The sequence below is a fragment of the Delphinus delphis genome, chromosome 9 (genome assembly GCF_949987515.2).
Source record: "Delphinus delphis chromosome 9, mDelDel1.2, whole genome shotgun sequence".
Classification (NCBI taxonomy): Eukaryota; Metazoa; Chordata; class Mammalia; order Artiodactyla; family Delphinidae; genus Delphinus; species Delphinus delphis.
The window spans coordinates 47,733,349-47,750,255 of record NC_082691.1 but is presented as its reverse complement, the minus strand read 5'-3'; the positions used below and the strand labels follow the sequence as shown (position 1 = coordinate 47,750,255).

Here is a 16,907-nt window from a genome sequence, read left to right as displayed (position 1 = left end):
AAGGCACTTTCCTTTTGACTTTAGGAAGGAACAGCTAATTGGCCGGCCATGAAGAACTGAGGAGGCCGACCTACACCTCAAGTCTCTATGATGTCTTTTCAAGGTATGTAAAAAACTTTGGCTCTACCTGAGTTCAAACTCAGGCTCTGCTACTTACCAGTTGCGGGGTCCTGGAAAATTACTTGCAGACATGGTCTTTCCCCATTTAGAATTTACATCCTAGGTGGTAGCTTCTTTAGCTTCCATCAGTCCACCAGAATAAAACTTCTAAATTTTTCTGGAGCAAATATTTGGGACTGACTGTGTTTCCAGACTTTAATGTAAGTTCAAATCTATGTTAAGCTTGTTGAAATGCAGATTCTTATTCATTTGGCCTGCCTAGGACCTGAGATTCTGCTTTTTTAACAAGCTCCCGGGTGATATCAACATTGCTGGTCTGGAGACCACATTTTAAGAATTGAGGGTTTTAATGAAATGTAAGGGAAAATATCTGAGTTTCTGAAAATTCATCCAGCCAGCAAAACTGTGTGACTAGTCCATAACTTGTTGTGGTTCTTTTAACATTGTAGGAGAGAAAAAACTTTCCATCTGCTCTCCTAGGTTCAATAGCTAGGTCTATAAAATAAATTTATAACAGGCAGATTAATAGCATTAAAGGTAAACAAATTTATTAATTTTTATTGTAACACACTGGGGCATCACAGAAAAAAAAAGTGAACACCCCAAACAGCAGTGAGATCAGAGAGCTTATATACTGTCTTAATAGGGGAAGGTGGGAGACATAGGCAACCTAGGGGAGAGTAAATGAGCTTTTAGAATGATAAATGGGCTCTTAGAAGAATAGATGGGAGATATGATGATAGTTTGTGACAAAGTTTATCTGGGTTTGGAGTTGACATCTAGTGTCTTCCCAGGTGATAAGAGTCAATCCTTGGGAGGGGGTTTATGACAATTGAATTCCTTTTGGAGGATCTGTCTTTAGGCAGGTAAAGGGAAGTTCAGAGAAAGCTCTTGACATTTTTCATGTGTTCAGCTCACAATAATATAACAAAGCGGCATATTTTGGGGTGGCATGTCCAGAACTCCTTCAACAGCCATACTAAATTCAAATGTTTGCTTCTCATTGTTGGAAGTTTTCCTCTGAAATGTTCTTGCTCCTTAATCATTAGGAGGCTTAGCTCTTCTTAGAGGGATTTATAACAACTCACATTCACATCTTCATTAATATTATGAGTACTGTATACTCAATGATTGGTTCTGGACTTTGAGAGGAATTACAATCCCAATAAAAGATTTCTTGGATCTTTTATCATGACAAAATGCTTGGACAAATAAAAATGAGAAAAATTGTAATTGTAAAATAACTAAAATCTCTAGATCTCATTGTAAAGCAATTAATAATGAATAGAGAAATGGTTACGTAAAATTCAAATGCTAATAATGATAAGTACTTAATCTACCATAAAGTAAAAGCCCAGCCAAAAAAAAGACCCATCTTGCACCAGAATACATGTTCAAAAATCAATATTTGCATGCCCAAGACTTGTTTGAGAAGGCAATTATGGTCTCACAAGTAAATCATAAGAATTTTTAAAATTTAGTAAATGCTGTATTTATGTGACAGACAAGAACCACTCTGAAGGAATTATTATGGTTTGGGAAATGATATGCAATTTCAAAATCATCTAAATCATTTCAATTGCCTGTATTTACATTTATATAATGGGTATTTATAATGGTGATTATTTTAGAACTTACCTTGTTTTCCTGGATCTCACATTGGTTTCTATGGGAACGAGAATGGCTCTAAAGAGGAGCATTTTAAGAACTCTTTTCACATTCAGTGACTGCTAACTGAACTGCAAATTCTGTTTACCTGTTAAATGTTTTTTAACTCTTAAATTTTAACACAGAAATAAAAGTTGGGCATTTAGCTTCATAAATCATTTTAAATAATAAAAACTGTTTTTATGAAACATCTGGCACATTGAAACATTTGAAAACAAAATAACTAGCTTTAGGAGCTAATAATCTGTTCACGTTATTAAATTCATTAGTGATTAATCCATATTAGCCTTATGCTTGCTCTTGGAAAATTGTGTAAAGAAAACTTCATCTGATATATTGTTGTAATACATTTTCTCTGTTATTTCTGTGTATTATGTGTGTGTATATATTTTTTCCTTATCTTTGAAAAAATCCCTTTAAAAAGCAGTGTAAAATGTTCTATGTTTAAAGTTTCCCATTACCAATGCCTCACCCATCCTCTGCTATTATCTACCCTCGTACTGTGTTGTACCTTTACTATGCTCTTACACCAGCTGGAACTTATTTTTACTATTTTTTGAAACAAGCTCATAAGTCTTCGAATTTCAATTTTTCTTTTTCTTGGAATAGATTCTTAGATCATAAAAAGCTCGATGTCTAACTTATGTATTACATTTGTGCAGTTTACTGTGTTTAATATTTCCCCACATTTCATGTTTTCCCATAAACTTTATTTTTTTAATTCCCTGGAGAAATGATAGTTCAGTATATTTTTATTTAAATCCCTCTCAAAGTAATTAAAAGCCACTAAAAATAAGAGAAGCTTATTTCAGAAGAGAGTGCTAAAACTAAATTTTTGTTATACCCAAACTGTAAAAGATACCAGTTGAAAGCACATGGCATCCCATAACCAGCTTATGTAATAGCTACTCTGGTTATTGTTGACATATAATCTGTGTCTTGAATCCAAAAGTACAAGTTGATGGCAGAATGCCAGACAGGGTGAAATAAGTGAGAGTGTTTTTTTGTTTTTTGGTTTTTTTTTGCGGTACGCGGGCCTCTCACTGTTGTGGCCTCTCCCGTTGTGGAGCACAGGCTCCGGACGCGCAGGCTCAGCGGCCATGGCTCATGGGCCCAGCCGCTCCGCGGCATGTGGGATCTTCCCGGACCGGGGCACGAACCCGTGTCCTCTGCATCGGCAGGCAGACTCTCACCCACTGTGCCACCAGGGAAGCCCCAGTGAGAGTGTTTTTTAATCTTTCCTGGATTGGTGGATTTCTGCTTGCTATCAGTGTGGCCTTGGTCAGGATTGCTAGAGACTAGTGAGAGTTCCAGAAGTGAAGCTACCAGCATGTGTGACCAGGAAACCATCATATAACTCACTGACTTGGTATAAACTCCAAGAAGTTGTTGTTTTCTTTCTTAAAAGTATTTTTCATTCAGATTTAATTTTATGAAATAAATTAAGGATTACTACATGTTGAAAGAGTGAAGACAAATAAATGGGAAACATATAACTAGATGTTTTGGGGAAATGATTAATTGATTGGCTCTTCTATCAATATTTTTTAAAAGTTGACTTTGAAGGGGAGCAGAAAACAAGCTGAAAAGTTAATCATCAGAAGAGAATATTTATCTTGAAAAGTATCTGAATCTGAAGGTAAGGAATATGATTGTCCATCAAGGCTACTCAAAATGAGGTCCATGGACCAGTGCCCATCTGAGACAAGATAAATACAGAAAATGAGTGTAAATTTGAAAATCTTAGAGCAGTTGACATTACTACTTCACCCAACCCTGTGATTTTGTATTTTATAAAACTCAGTCCATGGCATTTGGTGATTTAAAAAATTTTCGCTTTACTACAATTAGTTTGAGATGCATTGATCTAGCATAAATTACTGTAAACAAACAAACAAAAAGAATGCCATTTGAACTTCATAGTATTGAAAACAATTTAACCTGTGTGATTCTGTTTGAAAAACAGCTGGGAAATGAAAGGTTTTTATCCCTGAAAGATTTCTTTCTAGCCCTATAACCATATATTTACTTTCATTAAGATTACAGTAAAGGAGGCTGAAGCGGATATTCTCTCCTTTTGCAGATATAAAAAGAAAAGGGCAAAGGGCTTAAATGAGATATCCAACATTACACAATTATCATCAAAATTTTAAACTCAAGTGAAGAGCATTGCACAGAACTTATTCAATATTCTGGTGAATAAAAATACTCTAGTTGTTTATGACAGTGAATCGGATATATTTGCAATGTCACATGGTAGACGGCAGTGCTTTGTCTTCAGGTTTCAGAAGGAAAAGCATTATGTTACAGTGGTTCAATGGATGGTTAGTGAAAGTACACATACTAATAATCAAGATGAAGAGTTTGAAGGAATTCAATAAGCAAAAATAAAATTAAACAGAGAATATAGAAAGATTAAGGGAGGAACACATGTATAGTTTGGCTAGGAACAGACAGAGCAGAAATGTAAGTCCACACTTCTCTGAAAGGTATAAAATCCCCAAAGAGAAAGGGCTTGCTACCTTGGACTACCAATAGGGAAAATAAAATGAAAATATGAAAGGGAAAGTTTAGACAAACAGTGAGAATTTTTGTTAATTGTTAAGAGTATTAGGTTAGTTGAGTGGGCTCCCAAAGGAATCTCTGAGGACATTTAAAACCTCATTGAACAAAGCCGTGGACACTGTATTGTGTAGAGCAAGACTTCAATGGCAAGGGGGATGGACTGGATCAACTGTGAGGTCTTTTCCAGCTCTAATTTCTACTATTCCATAGCTCTGGGAAGAATAGTTGCTAAATTGCTTGATTAACCCAGGAAAAAGTAAAACTCAACACAAGAATAAAGCCCCAGACAAAACAGTGAAGTCAGCCAAAATTGAAACACACCCTTCCAAAGAGACAAAAAAAAAAGAACCTAAATCTTGCATCATACCCCAAGGTGGACAAATTTAGGCTTTGGCAACTTGCCCAGCAGAATAAGTTCCAGAGACAGGACCCTTCAGTGAGCAAGACCAACCAACAGGTTGGGAGAGTTCAACTTCTCAGACAGACTTGCAAAACCTCCCAGGTGACCTTAATACTAGAAAAAATTTAGTAAATTGAAAAGGGAGGGCTTCCCTGGTGGTGCAGTGGTTAAGACTCCGCCTGCCAGTGCAGGGGACCTGGGTTTGAGCCCTGGGCTGGGAAGATCCCACATGCCACGGAGTAACAAAACCCGTGCACCACAACTACTGAGCCTGCGCTCTAGAGCCCATGAGCCACAACTACTGAAGCCTGCGTGCCTAGAGCCCGTGCTCCACAACAAGAGAAGCCACTGCAATGATGAAGCCTGCATAACACAGTGAAGAGTAGCCCCTGCTCCCCACAACTAGAGAAAGCCCATGCGCAGCAGCGAGGACCCAACACAGCCAAAAATAAATAAATTTATTTTTAAAAAATTGAAAAGGGAAAGAAATCTATAAAAGTGCCTGGTCTATGAGTGAACTAATTCATTTATTCATCGTACAAGGATATGAGTGCCTACTATAGGCCAGCCAGTGCTCTAGGATAGGGTACATCAGTGAACAAAACAGACAAGATCTCTGCTCTTGTGGCTTTTACGTTCTAGTGTGAGGAACGACAAACAACATAGGATGATATAAATTAAAGGGTGGTAGGTGCTAAGGAGGATAAAAAGCAGGGTAAGGAAAATGAGGGGCAAGGATGGAATCCAGGAAGCTTACTGTATTTAATGTGCAATCCGGGTAGAACTCAGGGAGGAAACACGTCGGAGCAAGACTTGAAGGAAGTAAAAGGAGGTAGCCAAGTGGATATTGGGGGAAGAGCGTTCTAGTCCAAGAGAACCTAAAGCACAGCTGGAAGGTTGGAGCAAACTTTGTGTGTCTGAGTAGCAGGAAGGAGGCCAGTGTGGCTGGAGGGGAGTAAGCTTAAGGAAGACTACTACAGTGAGGTCTGGGAGGCCTTGGAGGTTGCTATTAGGACCTCATCTCTTACTCTGAGTAAACTACACACACTATCTTGCTTCAAGAATCCTAGGAACTCAGTGAAGAAACTAATTCATACCAGGTGTCAGCCTCCCTGGGAAACCACTCCACCCACACATCAGCACTGTTTCTGCATGCTCCTTCAGTCTATAAGTTTTAATCATGTCAGCATTATGCAGCATTGTGGGCCCTTAATGTATAAATATGTCCTAGAGTTTTACTAAGAATGAGGAATGCTCATCAATATTGGAACTCTAGATATTTGCTTCCATTTATTCTTAGACCAGCAATAGAAAAATCCAAACAAAATTTTATCTGTGACTTTTATATGATGTTTGTACATATATGAAATATGTATTCTGTCACAGAAAATAAACCCCTAATAGCAATTCTATTATGGGCTCATGCTCTATGAAACTTGATCTTTACTAGGGGCTTGATAAATAAAGATAAGGAGGAGCTTAAAAATCAGTTTGGAAGACAAAAATGGATCTGCTTATAAGAAATAAAGGCAATATTAAAGGAATTATTAGATGTTTTCAGATATTTGAAAAAATGGTAATAAAATTAGAGGTTAAGTTAGAAAAGCACTGTTAATATTCATTCATTAACTGGAAAAAAATGTGTTGAGTGCCTGCTCTGTGCCAGGCAAGTTTTCTAGACCCTGTGGATACCAGAGCGAACAATACACGAAAGCCTGGGATCTGTTACTCCATTAAAATTCTCCTCAGGCAGTTTACCAGATCATTCTTGTATAACAGTATGTAGTTGAGAACGTGGGTTGGAGGCCTATCTGCAACCCAGCATCACCTGTTAAGATGGGACATGGTCAGGAAAGGATGCTTCTTGACTTCTCTTCATTTGGCCCTCCACTCTTTGAAAATCCTTAGGCAGAGATTACTACGTGCTGAAGGCACAGGAACTTTAGAGAGGGAAAAGAGCACAGCATTTGAGTAAGAGCTGTGTTCTCTAATATCATAGCCGCCAGCCACAGGTGACTATTGAGCAGTTGAAATGTGACTAGTCCGAATTGAGATGTGCTCTAAGTATAAAGTACACTGGATTTTGATGACTCAGTTTGGAAAAGAGAATGTAAACTATCTTAAAGTTCTTATATTGATTGCATGTTGAAATGCTAATATTTTTAATACACTGTGTTAAATAAATTATATTATTATTAGTTAATTTTGTTTCTTTTTACTTTTTTATGTGGCTGCTAGAAAATTTAAACATATATGTGGCTTAATTCCACCAGATGAGGGGATCTGCATTTGATTGATAGAATAATAGCTGATTCTTATTGAATACTCAACTCATTAAGTGGCAAGCTGTCTTCCAAGCACATTACTTGTATTTAAATATTTAATCCTTATAATAACCTTGTAAGGAATCATTTCTCCAGATGAATAATTTGAGGCACAGAAAGGTCAAGAAACTTGCCAAAGACTACAAGTCTAGTGAGTGGAAGAGCAATGAGGCTTTAAAGTTGTAACTAACCCAGTGGCTTTCAAACCTGAGTGTTTATCAGAATCACCTTCAGGGCTTGTTAAAACAAAATCCTGAGCCTGACCTCCAGAGGTCTGCTCCTTTGATCTGGGGTGTAACCTAAGAATGTGTGTCTCTAACAAATTTCCAGGTGATGTTGATGCTGGTGATTTGCAAACCACATTTTGAGACCTACGGGTTTAATCAGTCTTAAAGTTCTCAGCCTTTTTGAACCATAGTTTCTTTACCATAAATGTGGAGATTTCATATACCTACCTCACATACCATAAAATTTACCATTTTAAAGTGTACAACTCACAGGTTTTTAGTATAGTCACAGTTTTGCAACTATCATCACTATCTAATTCCAGAACATTTACATCACTCCAAAAAGAAACCCAATACCCATTAGCATTCACTCTCCATTTCCCCTTCCACCAGGCCCTGGCAACCACTAATCTACTTTCTCTATGGATTTGCCTAATTTAGACATTTCATACAAGTGGAGTCATATAATATATGGTCTTTGGTGTGACTTCTTTCCCTTAGTATAATGTTTTCAAGGTTCATCCATGTTATAGCATGTATCAGTATTTCTTACTGTTTTATGGTCAAAAAATATAAAATTGTGTGGGCACAATACGTTGTGTTTATCCATTCATTGGTTGATGCCCATTTGGGTTTTTTACTTTTTGGGTATTATAAATTTATGTGGATTTGTTTCCATTTCTCTTAGGATGTAACTAGGAGTGGATTCGGTAGGAGTGGAATTGCTGACTCATATAGTAGCTCTATGTTTAACTTTTTGAGGAGCTATCAGACTGTTTCCAAAGCATGGTACCATTTTACATTCCCATCAGCAATGTTTGAGGGTTCCAGTTTCTTCACAATCTTGGCAGCACTTGTCATCTTCTGTCATTTTGATTATAGCCATTCTAATGGTTTTGATGTAGTATCTCATTGTGCTTTTGATTTGCATTTCCCTAATGACTAATAATATTGTTCATTTTTCAACTGCTTATGAGCCATTTGAATATCTTCCTTGGATAAATGTCTATTCAAATCCTTTGCCCAATTTTAAATTGAGTTGTCTTTTTTTCCCTTTTTTTAGCTATTCAGATTAGACATTTATTGGTTAGTAAGGTCTTGTTTAAAAATTTTATTGTGGAGCATAGTTGATTAACAATGCTGTGTTAGTTTCAAGTGTACAGCAAAGTGATTCAGTTATACATATACATGTATCTATTCTTTTTAAATTCTTTTTCCATTTAGGTTATTACAGAATATTGAGCAGAGTTCCCTGTGCTATACAGTAGGTCCTTGTTGGTTATCTATTTTAAATATAGCAGTGTGTACATGTCAATCAAAACTCCCAGTCTATCCCCCCCACCCACCCTTCCTCCCTGGTAACCATAAATTGCTTCTCTAAGTCTGTGAGTCTGTTTCTCTTTGTAAATAAGTTCATTTGTATCATTTTTAAATAGATTCTGCATATAAGAAATACCATGTGATATTTATCTTTCTCTGTCTGACTTGCTTCACTTAGCATGATAATCTCCAAGTCCATCCATGTTGCCACAAATTGCATTATTTCATTCTTTTTAATGGCTGAGTACTATTCCATTGGATATATATACCACATCTTCTTTATCCATTCATTTGTCAATGGACATTTAGGTTGCTTCCATGTCTTGTCTATGGTAAACAGCGCTGCAATGAACATTGGGGTGCATGTATTCCTTTTTTTTTTTGATATACAAAGAGAACTTTTATTTTTTAGTTTTATTTATTTTTAAAAACTTCATTGGAGTATAATTGCTTTACAATGTTGTGTTAGTTTCTGCTTTATAACAAAGTGAATCAGCTATACATATACATATATTCCCATATCTCCTCCCTCTTGCATCACCCTCCCACCCTCCCTCTCCCAACCCTGTAGGTGGACACAAAGCACTGAGCTGATCTCCTTGCGCTATGCATCTGCTTTCCTCTAGCTATCTATTTTAAATTTTGTGGTGTATATATGTCCATGCCACTCTCTCACTTTGTCCCAGCTTACCTTTCTCCTCCCCGTGTCCTCAAGTCCATTCTCTACATCTGCATCTTTATTCCTGTCCTGTACCTAGGTTCTTCAGAAACATTTTTTTTTTTTTTAGATTCCATATACATGTGTTAGCATATGGTATTTGTTTTTCTCTTTCTGACTTACTTCACTCTGTATGACAGTCTCTAGGTCCATCCACCTCACTACAAATAACTCAATTTTGTTTCTTTTTATGGCTGAGTAATATTCCATTGTATATATGTGCCACATCTTCTTTATGCATTCATCTGTTGATGGACACTTAGGATGCTTCCATGTCCTGGCTATTGTAAATAGAGCTGCACTGAACATTGTGTTACATGACTCTTTTTGAATTATGGTTTTCTCAGGGTATATACCCAGCAGTGGGATTGCTGGGTCCTATGCTAGTTCTATTTTTAGTTTTTTTAGGAACCTCTATGCTGTTCTCCATAGTGGCTGTATCAGGTTACATTCCCACCAACAGTGCAAGAGGGTTCCCTTTTCTCCACACCCTCTCCAGCATTTATTGTTTTTAGATTCTTTGATGATGGCCATTCTGACCGGAGTGAGGTGATACCTCATTGTAGTTTGATTTGCATTTCTCTAATGATTAGTGATGTTGAGCATCCTTTCATGTGTTTGTTGGTAATCTGTATATCTTTGGAAAAATGTCTATTTAAGTCTTCTGCCCATTTTTGGATTGGGTTGTTTGGTTTTTTGATGTTGAGGTGTATGAGCTGCTTGTAACTTTTGGAGATTAATCCTCTGTCAGTTGCTTCGTTTGCAAATATTTTCTCCCATTCTGAGGGTTCTCTTTTCGTCTTGTGTATGGTTTCCTTTGCTGTACAAAAGCTTTGAAGTTTCATTACATCCCATATATTTATATTTGTTTTTATTGCCATTTCTCTAGAAGGTGGGTCAAAAAGGATCTTGCTGTGATTTATGTCATAGACTGTTCTGCCTATGTTTTCCTCTAAGAGTTTTATAGTGTCTGGCCTTCCATTTAGGTCTTTAATCCATTTTGAGTTTATTTTTGTGCGTGGTGTTAGGGAGTGTTCTAATTTCATTCCTTTACCTGTAGCTGTCCAGTTTCCCCAGTGCCACTTATTGAAGAGGCTGTCTCTTCTCTATTGTATATTCTTGCCTCCTTTATCACAACTAAGGTGACCATATGTGCATGGGTTTATCTCTGGACTTTCTGTCCTATTCCATTGATCTATCTTTCTGTTTTTGTACCAGTACCATACTGTCTTGATTACTGTAGCTTTGTAGTATAATCTGAAGCCCAGAAGCATGATTCGTCCAGCTCCATTTTTCTTTCTCAAGACTGCTTTGGCTATTCGGGGTCTTTTGTATTTCCATACAAATTGAAATTTTTTGTTCTAGACCTGTGAAAAATGCCATGGTAGTTTGATAGGGATTGCATTGAATCTGTAGACAGCTTTGGGTAGTATAGTCATTTTAACAGTGTTGATTCTTCCAATCCAAGAACATGGTATATCTCTCCATCTGTTTGTATCATCTTTAATTTCTTTCATCAGTATCTTACAGTTTTCTGCATACAGGTGTTTTGTATCCTTAGGTAGGTTTATTCCTAGTTATTTTATTCTTTTTGTTGCAGTGGTAAATGGGAGTTTTTCATTAATTTCTCTTACAGATTTTTCATCATTAGTGAATAGGAATGGAAGAGATTTCTGTGCATTAATTTTGTATCCTGCTACTTTACCAAATTCATTGATTAGCTCCGGTAGTTTTCTGATAGCATCTTTGGGATGCTGTAGGTATAGTATCATGTCATCTGCAAACAGTGGCAGTTTACTTCTTCTTTTCAATTTTGATTCCCTTTATTTCTTTTTCATCTCTGATTGCTGTGGCTAGAACTTCCAAAACTATGTTGAATAATAGTGGTGAGAGTGGACAACCCTGTCTTGTTTCTGATCTTAGTGGAAATGGTTTCAGTTTTTCCCCATTGAGAATGATGTTGGCTGTGAATTTGTCATATATGGCCTTTATTATGTTGAGGGAAGTTCCCTCTATGCCTACTTTCTGGAGGGTGTTTATCAAAAATGAATTTTTTGAATTTTGTTGAAAGCTTTCTCTGCATCTGTTGGTATGATCATATGGTTTTTCTCCTTCAGTTTGTTAATATGGTTTATCACACTGATTGATTTGCATCTATTGAAGAATCCTTGCATTCCTGGGTTAAACCCCACCTGATCATGGTGTATGATCCTTTTAATGTGCTGTTGGATTCTGTTTGCTAGTATTTTGTTGAGGATTTTTGCATCTCTGTTCATCAGTGATATTGGTCTATAGTTTTCTTTCTTCGTGACATCTTTGTCTGGTTTTGGTATCAGGGTGATGGTGGCCTCGTAGAATGAGTTTGGGAGTGTTCCTCCCTCTGCTGTATTTTAGAAGACTTTGAGAAGGATAGGTGTTAGCTCTTCTCTAAATGTTTGATAGAATTCACCTGTGAAGCCATCTGGTCCTGGGCTTTTGTTTGTTGGAAGATTTTTAATCCCAGTTTCAGTGGTTGTTATTTGTCTGTTTATATTTTCTATTTCTTTCTGGTTCACTCTTGGAATGTTGTGCATTTCTACGAATTTGTGCATTTCTTCCAGGTTGTCCATTTTATTGGCATAGAGTTGCTTGTAGTAATCTCTCATGATCTTTTGTATTTCTGCAGTGTCAGTTGTTACTTCTCCTTTTTCATTTCTAATCCTTTTGATTTGAGTCTTCTCCCTTTTTTTCTTGATGAGTCTTGCTAAAGGATTATCAGTTTTGTCTGTCTTCTCAAAGAACCAGCTTTTAGTTTTATTGATCTTTGCTGTCATTTTCTTCATTACTTTTTCATTCATTTCTGATCTGACGTTTATGGTTTCTTTCGTTCTGCTAACTTTGGGTTTTGTTTGTTCTTCTTTCTCTAGTTCCTTTAGGTGTAAGGTTACATTGTTTATTTGAGATGAATCTTGTTTCTTGAGGTAGGATTGTATTGCTATAAACTTCCCTCTTAGAACTGGTTTTGCTGCATCCCATAGGTTTTGGGTCATCATGTTTTCATCGTCATTTGTTTCTAGGTATTTTTTGATTTTCTCTTTGATTTCTTCAATGATCTCTTCGTTATTTATTAGTGTATTGTTTAGCCTCCATGTATTTTTATTTTTTACAGTTTTTTTCCTGTAATTGATATCTAATCTCATAGCATTGTGGTTGGAAAAGGTACTTGATATGATTTTAATTTTCTTAAATTTACCAAGGCTTGATTTGTGACCCAAGATATGATCTATCCTGGAGAACGTTCCATGAGAACTTGAGAAGGAAGTGTATTCTGTTGTTTTGGGATGGAATGTCCTAGAAATATCAATTAAGTCCATGTTGTTTAATGTTTCATTTAAATCTTGTGTTTCCTTATTTATTTTCATTTTGAATGATCTGTCCATTGGTGAACGTGGGTTGTTAAAGTGCCCTGCTATCATTGTGTTACTGTTGATTTCCCCTTTTATGGCTGTTAGCTTTTGCCTTATGTATTGAGGTGCTCCTATGCTGGGTGCATAAATATTTACAATTGTTATATCTTCTTCCTGGATTGATCCCTTGATCTTTATGTAGTATCCTTCTTTGTCTCTTGGAATAGTCTTTATTTTAAAGTCTATTTTGTCTGATATGAGAATTGCTGCTCCAACTTTCGTTGATTTAGATTTCCATGGAATATCTTTTTCCATCCCCTCACTTCCAGTCTGTATGTGTCCCTAGGTCTGAAGTGGGTCTCTTGTAGACAGCATATATACAGGTCTTGTTTTTGTATCCATTCAGCTAGTCTGTGTCTTTTGGTTGGAGCATTTAATCCATTTACATTTAAGGTAATTATCGATATGTATGTTCCCATTACCATTTTCTTAATTGTTTTAGCTTTGTTATTGAAGGTCTTTTCCTTCTTTTGTGTTTCCTGCCTAGAGAAGTTCCTTTAGCAGTTGTTGTAAAGCTGGTTTCGTGGTGCTGAATTCTCTTAGCTTTTGCTTGTCTGTAGAATTTTTAATTCTCCGTTGAATCTGAATGAGATCCTTGTAGGGTAGAGTAATCTTGGTTGTAGGTTTTTCCCTTTCATCACTTTAAATATGTCCTGCTATTCCCTTCTGGCTTGCAGAGTTTCTGCTGAAAGGTCAGCTGTTAACCTTCTGTAGATTCCCTTGTATGTTATTTGTTGCTTTTCCCTTGCTGCTTTTCATATTTTTTCTTTGTATTCAATTTTCGATAGTTTGATTAATATGTGTCTTGCCGTGTTTCTCCTTGCATTTATCCTGTATGGGATTCTCTGCGCTTCCTGGAATTGATTCACTATTACCTTTCCCATGTTAGGGAAGTTTTCAACTATAATCTCTTCAAATATTTTCTCAGTCCCTTTCTTTTTCTCTTCTTCTTCTGGGACCCCTGTAATTCCAATGTTGGTGCGTTTAATGTTGTCCCAGAGGTCTCTGAAACTGTCCTCTATTCTTCTCATTCTTTTTTCTTTATTCTGCTCTATGGTAGTTATTTCCACTAGTTTATCTTCCTGGTCAGTTATCCATTCTTCTGCCTCAGTTATTCTGCTATTGATTCCTTCTAGAGAAGTTTTTAATTTCATTTATTGTGTTGTTCATCATTGTTTGTTTGCTCTTTAGTTCTTCTAAGTCGTTGTTAAACATTTCTTATATTTTCTCCATTCTATTTCCAAGAATTTGGATCATCTTTAGTATCATTACTCTGAATTCTTTTTCAGGTAGACTGCCTATTTCCTCTTCATTTGTTTGATCTGGTGGGTTTTTACCTTGCTCCTTTATCTGCTGTGTATTTCTCTGTCTTCTCATTTTGCTTAACTTACTGTGTTTTGGGTCTCCTTTTCACAGGCTGCAGTTTCATAGTTCCCATTGTTTTTGGTTTCTGCCCCCAGTGGCTAAGGTTAGTTCAGTGGGTTGTTTCGGATTCCTGGTGGAGAGACTGGTTCCTGTGTTCTGGTGGATGAGCCTGGATTTTGTTTTTCTGGTGGACAGGACCATGTCCGGTGGTGTGTTTTGGGGTGTCTGTGAACTTATTATGATTTTAGGCAGCTTGTCCGCTAATGGGTGAGGTTGCATTTCTGTCTTGCTAGTTGTTTGGCATAGGGTGTCGAGCACTGTAGCTTGCTTGTCGTTGAGTGGAGCTGGGTCTTAGCATTGAGATGGAGATCTCTGGGAGAGCTTTCGCTGTTTGATATTACATGGAGCTGGGTAGTCTCTGGTGGACCAATGTTCTTAACTCGGCTCTCCCACCTCAGAGGCTCAGTTCTGACGCCCAGCCGGAGCACCAAGACCCTGTCAGCCACACAGCTCATAAGAAAAGGGAGAAAAAAAAAAGAAAGAAAAAAAATAATAAAATTATTAAAATAAAAAAATTATTAAAAATTTTAAAAAATGTAATAAAAAAATAGAAAGAAGAGAGCAACCAAACCTAAAAACAAATCCACCAATGATAATAAGCACTAAAAACTAGACTAAAAATATATATATATGGACAGACAGAACCCTAGGACAATTGGTTAAAGCAAAACTATATAGATAAAATCACACAAAGAAGCATATACATACACACTCACAAAAAGAGAAAAAAATATATATATATATTAAAAAAAAGGAAGAGAGCAACCAAATCAATAAACAACTCTACCAATGATAATAACTCTAAATACTAAACTAATATAAACATAAAACCAGAAACAAATTAGACACAGAAATCAAACCCCATGTCTACAGTTGGTCCCAAAGTCCATTGCCTCAATTTTGGGGTGATTTGTTGTCTATTCAGGTATTCCACAGATGCAGGGTACATCAAGTTGATTGTGAAGATTTAATCCACTGCTCCTGAGGCTTCTGGGAGAAATTTCCCTTTCTCTTCTTTGTTCTCACATGTCCTGTGGTTCAGCTTTGGATTTGGCCCCCACTCTGCGTGTAGGTCACCTTAGGGCATCTGTTCCCCGCCCAGACATGATGGGGTTAAAATAGCAGCTGATTAAAGGGCTGTGGCTCACTCATACTGTGGGGAGAGAGGGGTACGTAATGCAGGGTGAACCTGTGGCAGCAGAGACCATCATGACTTTGCAGCAGCCTGAGGTGTGCTCTGTGTTCTCCGGGGGAAATTGTCCCTGGATCACGGGACCCTGGCAGTGGTGGGCTTCACAGGCTCCTGGGAGGGGTGGTGTGGATAGTGTCCTGTGCTTGCACAGAGGCTTCTTAGCGGCTGCAGCAGCTGCCTTAACGTTTCATGCCCGTCTCTGGTGTCCCGCTGATAGCCATGGCTTTCGCCCATCTCTGGAGCTCATTTAGGCCATGCTCTGAATCCCCTCTCCTCGCACACCCTGAAGCAGTGGTCTCTTGACTCTTAGGCAGTTCCAGGCTTTTTTCCGGACTCCCTCCTGGCTAGCTGTGGTGTACTACCTCCGTTCAGGCTGTGTTCATGCAGCCAAGTGGGTGCATGTATTCTTTCAAACCATGTTTTTCTCTGCATATATGCCCAGGAGTGGGATTGCTGAGTCATATGGTAGCTCTATTTTTAGTTCTGTAAGGAACTCCATAGTATTCTCCATAGTGGCTGTACCAATTTACCTTCCCACCAACAGTGTAGGAGGGTTCCCTTTTCTCCACACCCTCTCCAGCATTTATTGTTTGTAGATTTTTTTGATGATGGCCATTCTGACTGGTGTGAGATGACATCTCATTGTAGTTTTGATTTGCATTTCTCCAATAATTAGTGATATTGAGCATTGTTTCATGTGCCTCTTGGCTATCTGTATGTCTTCATTGGAGAAATGTCTGTTTAGGTCTTCTGCCCATTTTTTTGATTGGGTTTTTTTTTTTTTTTTTGGATATTTAGCCACATGAACTGTTTGTAAAGTTTGCAAACATCATTTGAAAATACTTTCTTCCATTCTGTGGGTTGTCTTTTCATTTTGTCTATGGTTTCGTTTGCTCTGCAAGAGCTTTTGAGTTTAACTAGGTCCCATTTGTTTAATTTTGTCTTTATTTCCCTTTCTCTAGGAGGTGGGTCAAAAAGGATCTTGCTGTGATTTATGTCATAGAGTGTTCTGCCTATGTTTTCCTCTAAGAGTTTGATAGTGTGTGGTCTTACATTTGGGTCTTTAATGCATTTTGAGTTTATTTTTGTGTATGGTGTCAGGGAGTGTTCTAATTTCATTCTTTTACATGTTGCTATGCAGTTTTCCCAGAACCGCTTATTGAAGAGACTGTCTTTTCTCCATTGTATATTCTTGCCTCCTTTGTCATAGATTAGGTGACCATACGTGCGTGGGTTTATCTCTAGGCTTTCTATGCTTTTCCATTGATCTGTATTTCTCTTTTTGTACCAGTACCATACTGTTTTGATGACTGTAGCTTTGCAGTATAGTCTGAAGTCAGGGAGCCTGATTCCTCCAGCTCCATTTTTCTTTTTCAGATTGCTTTGGCTATTCAGGGTCTTTTGTGTCTCCATACAGATTTTAAGATTTTTTTTTTCTAGCACTGAAAAATGCCATTGGTAATTTGATAGGAATTTCATTGAATCTGTAGATTGCCTTGGGT

General features: G+C 37.4%; 1 long non-coding RNA gene across 1 annotated transcript in view; it reads left to right on the top strand.

Annotated features, from left to right (window-relative positions):
- The window catches only part of LOC132430645 (uncharacterized), a 219,211-nt gene that overhangs the window by 5,121 nt on the left and 197,183 nt on the right, over positions 1 to 16,907 (top strand). The window contains exon 2 of the long non-coding RNA XR_009520541.1: positions 25 to 103. This is a non-coding gene — a long non-coding RNA (uncharacterized lncRNA). The remainder of the gene's footprint in view (positions 1 to 24; positions 104 to 16,907) is intronic.